General features: G+C 27.1%; 1 long non-coding RNA gene across 1 annotated transcript in view; it reads right to left on the bottom strand.

Moving 5' to 3' along the window:
- Positions 1-311: 311 nt before the first annotated feature.
- LOC139425086 (uncharacterized) overlaps positions 312-7,703 on the bottom strand; it is a 50,786-nt gene continuing 43,394 nt past the window's right edge. Inside the window, exon 2 of the long non-coding RNA XR_011636282.2 lies at positions 312-1,385. This is a non-coding gene — a long non-coding RNA (uncharacterized LOC139425086). The remainder of the gene's footprint in view (positions 1,386-7,703) is intronic.

The following is a 7,703-nucleotide window of genomic DNA, read 5'->3' as shown; positions in this document are numbered from 1 at the left end:
TTTCATTTTCTATGAACAAAATTGTAAACTAGTTAAAAAATTTAGCACTTCCTCATCTAAACAGAATATTTAAGAAATAAATATTCAAATTATGATGAAACAAAAAATTGAGGCAAAAAAGTTTGATATTAAATCTATTGTTTGAACTTAAAAAGGAGTCCTCTTACTAGCCAACTGCACTCCCTATACTGGTGACATAAGGTCTCTAATGCCACTTTGCTGTGTCACCCAAGTTTGGTACAAAATTGAGATTTACTAAGTGTCCCAGAAAGAGTGAAAAAAAAGTTGTTTTAAAATAAAATGAACTTTAATTCCAAATAAGATGCAAAATTTTATTCCTTATTACATACTTACATTTTATTTAATCTTCGTGAATACATGATGCAATTATGTAGGTAATTACACGTTACTTCCAACTCACATTGATGACATGGTGTCGTGTACGCACTGCATCAGTATTTTGTACGTCACTGATATTTTTCAAGAACTTCGTACATAAACTTGAAACATCTTGTTTTTGCCATATCTTTCCAGCTTTGCTATTTAAAGCTTTGAATGTATTATTTGGTGTTGAGCACTGATGCAATTCTTGATGTCATTTAGTACATGATGCCCACAACTCATACTCATACATGATACTATTGTATTGCTTCTATGTTAATGGCAGTTTTTAATACAATGTCTGTAGCCATACCAAAAGATTGTAAAAAATTTATCTTAATCTATGTTATAGACTAGTTTCTATTAAACATTATTGCTACTACTTGCTTAATATCTCCTGTATATTTTATTAGTGTTTTTTTCCTTGGGCGATACCAAGCAGCTAAACATTATGAGGTCTACAAACTTATTAAAAAGTGTAGAATACTTTAACAATTTCTGATTGAATAGCGATGATGCGTAATGTTGTGATCATAGAAATTTGCATTGCCCTTAGATATGTTATAATGGTTTTTCAATGACTTGTTTAAAGTAATTTATTGTTTTTTATTTTTTATTTTGACTATCTCACCATTGTTCATAAAATGCAAAATTGTGCATCTGCAGATTTTAAAATTTTCTTTTACGATTTTCTGTCTTTTTTTCTTAGTCTACTGCATCTTTATATCTGACATTAAAATGCTAGTTACAAAAATTCTTTCCACTCCTTAAATATTATAGAAATATTTGTTGGTGTAAATTACATGTACACGTATTTTCCAAAAACTCGTAATTTTTACATACTCGTTCTTTTACCTACACATTTAAACACAGTTTGTAAATGTTTTCAGTGGATATAATGTAAATTCTTTTCTTGAAATTCTAATGGAAGTTCTGTTAGGATAAATACGTGTACACTTATTTTAGCTTGTGCACTTATTCTTCTTAGACTTCATTTGGACAATCTGAAAAAAAATTTAAATATTTTAATCTCAATACAGATTATTCAATACTCTCATTATTTCAAAAAATGTAAAACAAACAAAACCTACTTAAACACTTTTTCAAATTTTGTAAATGAAAGATAAAATAAAACAATATTATTTTATGGACAGAGAGTAAAGTAATTTTTATTTTTATTTTGCGAAGTTTAACTAAATTTTGGAAAACAAATTCCAATATATACTAATTAGCATTTAGGTTTACAACTATTTATTGCTTTATGATATTAAACATTTAAAATTTACTTACGTGCATATATTTACAGTCGCAAATGTATTTAACTCAAAGATTTATTTGAAAATTGACAGTAGATTGAAAAAGAGATTAAATATGATTTTCTATGTTTAAATATGGTTCTCTACATTTAGGTTATAAAATTCTTCAAATTAGGACACCAATATTACTTGAAATAAAAGACAAATCATTGTATTTTTATGCTTTAAATGTTTTTTTTATTTAAATCTATTGTAAAACAGTAAAATACATGCAAATATTAAAAAATTATTTTTAAAATTTTTCATAAACTTTGAACAAATTTTTTAATAAAAATTCACATTAGAAATGATCTATGGCTATTAATATGCGACAAATTTTAGTTAAACAAACTGACTTTAAGGAGCTTTATTTAATAATATTTTGGAAAGCAAAATACATTTAATGTGTATATTACAATTATGAATATGTGAATTGCTAAATAACTCTTCCTCCACACGTATCTTTCCATCTCAACTGATTCTGAAGGACCAAAATTGTAAATGCAGACATTGAACATTTTATTGTAAATTTTGATTTTCAGAGGCTTTCTGCATTAATGTACTTTTATCATTAAATAATTTCCAGGAAAAAAAAGAGAAAAAAGAAGAAAGAAAGGAAGAAAGAACAATGGAAAAAAGTGACTGGGTCCCCTTTCACTTTTTTTTGTTTTTTTTTTTTTTTTTTTTTTTTTGACTTGATCATGTGGCGAGTGGTTATTTTCACGTCTAGACTGGAGTATAGCATAACTCAAAATTGTATTAAACCTGTCGTAAATTTGAACGATATTACGGTTTAAACATGAACCGATTTTTCAGCGTCATTTAGTCTAAAAAAGGCCCAAAAAGCTTATCCTAAAGACTAGGTTTTCAAAATATAATGATTATTAAATGAAAGAATCCAAACAAAATTTAAAAAAAAAAAAAAATCATGTTCAGTAAAGCATATTAAGGAGTCGTTAGTTTTAAAATCAACTCATATGAAAATGTACAGTTGATCCCTTTAACTCTTGTTTTGCATATCCCTGTTTACCTTTATTATACTATTTTTTTTCTTCCTATCTATACGTATATAAAACTCACACTCTAAAAGGAAATGACATGAATACGAAGATTTGAATTTTCTAGAGATGAGAAAAGCGAAGAAGAAGAAGAAGAGATAAAGTTTATTTGGGGGTAAGAAGAGAGGATAAAGGAGAAAGATACAAAAAGTAAAAAGAGTAAAATCAAAAGAATCGTATTTTCGCATCAGCGTGCTGGGAATGCAAAAACCGGTTTAAAACCAGTTACTAAGTGCTATAGAAACGGATAGATATACAGATAGTTTTATCTAGGCCTAAGAAGAAGTAAAATATCATAAAAAGTAAGATAAAGTAAAAAAAAAGAGGGGGAAGAAGGAGTTAGAGATTTTGAAGCATCCAATTCTGGAATACCCCCACTCCCTTTCACCCTCATACAGTACCCCTTTCTCTTCGTATTTCAGTTTGTTATCCACGGCTTTTTTAGCACTGGAAAGAGAGAACGGGAAAAAAGAGGAAAATATTCCAGGAAAAGATTTGGGAGAAAAAAAAAGAAATATCAAAATCGAAAAGAGTAATGCATGCACGGATAAACCCAAAAATTTTAGTCCGAGAAACGCAAAGAGGATGCATCATCTGCAGATCTGACTCCGGCAAAAAATAGAGGGAGGAGAACGAAAAATGCGGGGGCGGATGCTGAAGAGAAGAAGATGGGAATCTTCATCGTTCTCCATCCTTGCTCTGTTTCTTCCGATATATTTTTTTTAAACATCAAACGAGAGAAGATCATCTACGTTCAGTCTAAAGAAAATTAAATCTTTCTTTCAACAGTCTTATTATTTACTTTCGGATTCTCGAAGCTTGAAAGATATTGAGTATGCTAGAATACCTGCCTGTAAATAGTCACGGCAGGTATCATGTGTTTCTTTATTAACTGAAACGTAGATAGAAACATAGTTAATCTTATAAAGCTTCATCTTTGATAATTTTAAACTACTTTTCAAAACTGTTTGTTAGTATTCGTAGTTCTGGTTATTTCAAAACTGAAATATTTCTTAAAGAATGAATATTTAAGTAATAAATTAAAATATTTTCAATTTATTTTTTCACATTATTTCATCTTACAACATTTATAATTAGTTTAGTTTTTATAAATATGTTTTGCTCTCATAGATATGATTTGGTTAACACGTATAAAAAAATATTTGCTACCGGGGATTGAACCCCAATTCTTTCCTATGACAGTTCAGTGCCTTAACCACTGTGCCATCGTGGCTCAATCAAAATTATTAAGCAAGTTTATTTGAAGGTTAGTTATCTAAAAAATACATAACATTATTTCTTTATGTAGAGATATTGAAATTTGAAATAATTAATTAAAATACTTTTAATTAATCCTTTTTTATTTCATACCTATATTTATCCATCTATCTATATATATATATATATATATATATATATATATATATATATATATATATATATATATATATATATATATATATATATATATATATATATATATATATATATATATATATATATATATATATATATATATATATATATATATATATATATATATATATATATATATATATATATATATATATATATATATATATATATATATATATATATATATATATATATATATATATATATATATATATATATATATATATATATATATATATATATATATATATATATCCACATTATTCAAATAATTTAGAACAGCGTTTTGGGTGGAAATAAGATGTTTTTATGTAGTGTGTATTTGGAGGAGATGTGCCTTAAGGGTTAGAGTTGGATGTTTTGTGCTTTAGGGTAATGCCTTAAACTTGAGAAAGATAACACTAGCAACAATATTCACGAATAGTTTGAAGAAATAGTATGGCTTATTATGTACTATATTCCTTAAACGCCAATGCACGTGTTGCTTTATATCAAGCTTATTTTTTTTCATGATTTTCTCTCAAAGTGAAAAAAAGAAGACAAACACGTTGAGACCAAGATTTTTTTTTTCAAAGTGAAGTCAAAATAACGGAGTAGAAAATAAGTTGAAATAAATATTCCCTCGCAGTTTCAAAACATGCTGCAAACTATTCTATTATTGCACTAAGTGCTGAATATTCTAGATGTGCAATGAAAAATAATTTCATTTTGTCAATATATTTGAGGTAGAAAATAATCACTATTTTAATAAATCTCAATTATTTAGATTAAAAAAAATTTTTTTTTAGCCTCCTATCGTTTTGCTGTTTTTTTTAAAAAAAAATATTAAGAAATTCCTTAAATTTAATATTTATGAAATATTATAAGTTTCACAAATTTTAAAAAATTTTAAAGTGCATTTCTTATAACAGTTTCTCATAAAAAACAGTCATTAATTTCTAATTCAAAAACCTATACACGGAAAGCTGACGTAATTAATTTTAATTATTAAAGCTAAAGGAATAGACGTTTCTTTTTCTTTTTTAATATTCTGGTTAAGATACTATACTAACACATATCATCAGATCAATCTTTTTAATTTAATTTATAAATTTTTCAACTTATTTTATATATTTCATCCCTCAATGTAATTTTCACCAAATAATCACAAGTCTATGGCTCCTTTGTGGGAATGAAAAGGCCTAATCTCCTAAAATCACTTGGTCAACACACCTCGCTACAATTCATTTAACTCACCATTGAAGCGTTTCAGAGGTGTTGCGGTGGAACGACTCCTTTTAGTGAGTGAAACCTAAAACTTCATTGTGGACAAGAACCACACTACATGAAAACTTTTACATATATGTCGATCTAGACATTACTTAACGGACACTATTGAGCATCATGGATCAATTATTTGGAGAATTCTTTGCCATCGTTTTGTACAAATCAACTAAAGTTTTTTATGTTTTTGGTACAAAAGCAAGTGTATTGATTAGTACGATTCAATTTCTGGAATGCAATTTCTGGAAGCTTAGGACTATTAACATAAATTATGCATAAATGTAACTTTATTAACCAAAAAGTAAAATAAATACTCTTACAAAGTATTTCAATTATTTTTTTATTGACCTGAGTCGTAAGCAAAGAAAAAAACTGATAGTTTGCATTGTTTTTCTGAATAATATAGTTGTTGAAAATATTTTTCGCAAAAGACGAAAAACTCAATAAATAAATAATAAAAGAAAATAAACATGGTATGAAATCCTGGATGTGCACATTCATGATGACATGTAATTTTAAAAATCTATTTATTAACTACAACAGCATGTAAATCTTAACTAGTAGTAAGAAAATAAACACAGTAAGATTTTCAGGTTCTAATTCTTAAGGAATAAAACTATTTTAACTTACTTAGGTTAAGATCTTTCAAATTCAGCCAAAAGTTTATATTTTAGAAGAACAATTTTAAATTTTGAAAAATACAATCATTTTTAAAGTTTAAAAGCATTTAATTTTTATGTTATAAGCATCAAATGAAAAAAAAAACCTACCATCATCTTAACAAAAAAAAAAAATTCTAATACATAATAAAAATTTTGATAAATTCTAGGAAACATGTTAACATTTTCAATGAAATTTTGTTCAAAAATTCGTGTAGATCTTTGAAAAACAAAAAAATTTTTTTTTTAAACATTTTCTAATATAAAATGACTTTATTTCTCAATTTGTGGATTTCTTTATTATCCTTGTTTAATATTTTTAGTGTTTTTAAATCAATAACAGGAAAACTTTTTGTAACAAACATGAGCAATACAAGCGTGTAAACATGAGAGATTTCATGTGATATTTTTTATACATAATATTAAAATATAATAGATAAAAAGTTCTACTCAAAATAATTTTTTCTTTGCTTTAGAAACCCGCGTGATTCAGATTTTTCTGTGGAATATAAAGATGCTAGTTTCATAGGAGTTGAACCTTATTCTTCAAATCTTTTCCCCAGTTACAAATCTAATCATTTCAAGAAATAGACAATACCAGCAGGACTCGAACAACACAACTTCGCTGGAAATCCCTTCCACTAACCGGTGGCTTATCGGAAATAATAATCCTGAGCTCCTTCCTATCAACGTATAACATAAGCCATGCGCTGTAATTGACATGGTCATTACATGATATGGCATGGCCTACTCCAGCAACGGAAGGGTCTCTACAATAGAAGATTTGAGTTATAGCAATATGCACAGTAGGGATATGTTTTCCCCCCTCTATGGGTCCCCGAAATGTACCCACCCCTATTGAAATCATCTTTTCCCCCACTTTAGCACAGAATCATGCAACTGGCACTTATTAAATAGATGAGTTAATTCCACGCCAATGAGTTCAGCCAAGTAGTGTTTTGTACTTGTATTATAAGGGCTTTAGTGGAAAAAAGGATTTTTTTTTACTGCCTCGCAAAAAAGATTTTTTATGGCGAAATTTCTTTGTTAATGAAAGGTTTGTTCTTATAACATATTTTTTTATATATATTTTTGGAAGAGCAAAATTGCTACTTGCACAAATCCGTCAATATCGTCTATAATATGAAATTAGTGGGATTTTTTTTGTCACGGTTTTCGTTAAAGTTTTATAATTAGCTGTTCAGACTTTGATAAATGGTGACAAATTTGAACAAAAAAGTTTTTTTTTTAGAAATTGACGAATTGTATTTTTTTGATATTCAGTTTTTAAATGGCAAAAAAAAAAAAGTTCGAAACAAAGCGTTGTTCATTTTTGTTGATTATAATAACAGTGTTGCAAAAAATGAGCAGAAGATCGATAAATGGAAAATGAATACATATTTAGTGCAGCAGCTATAGCGGAAATAATTCCGATTCCCTTTTGAAACATTAGGGTCGTTGATATACATAATTACAGTTTTTCGTTATAATAAGAAATAGAATCTCTCTTTTTGCTTAAAACTATGAAAGAATTTAAAAGACACCTATAATATTGTCCTTTTTTGTGTTCAAATTTTACGCTTTGAATCTGAAAAAAAAAATTTTTTTAAATGTAGAATGGCCTTATAAAA

The sequence above is a fragment of the Parasteatoda tepidariorum genome, chromosome 2 (assembly GCF_982258835.1).
Source record: "Parasteatoda tepidariorum strain Cologne lab strain chromosome 2, Ptep-v5.0, whole genome shotgun sequence".
NCBI classification, from domain to species: domain Eukaryota; kingdom Metazoa; phylum Arthropoda; class Arachnida; order Araneae; family Theridiidae; genus Parasteatoda; species Parasteatoda tepidariorum.
The sequence above is the reverse complement of the archived record's forward strand: the minus strand, read 5'-3'. Positions and strand labels throughout refer to the sequence as shown.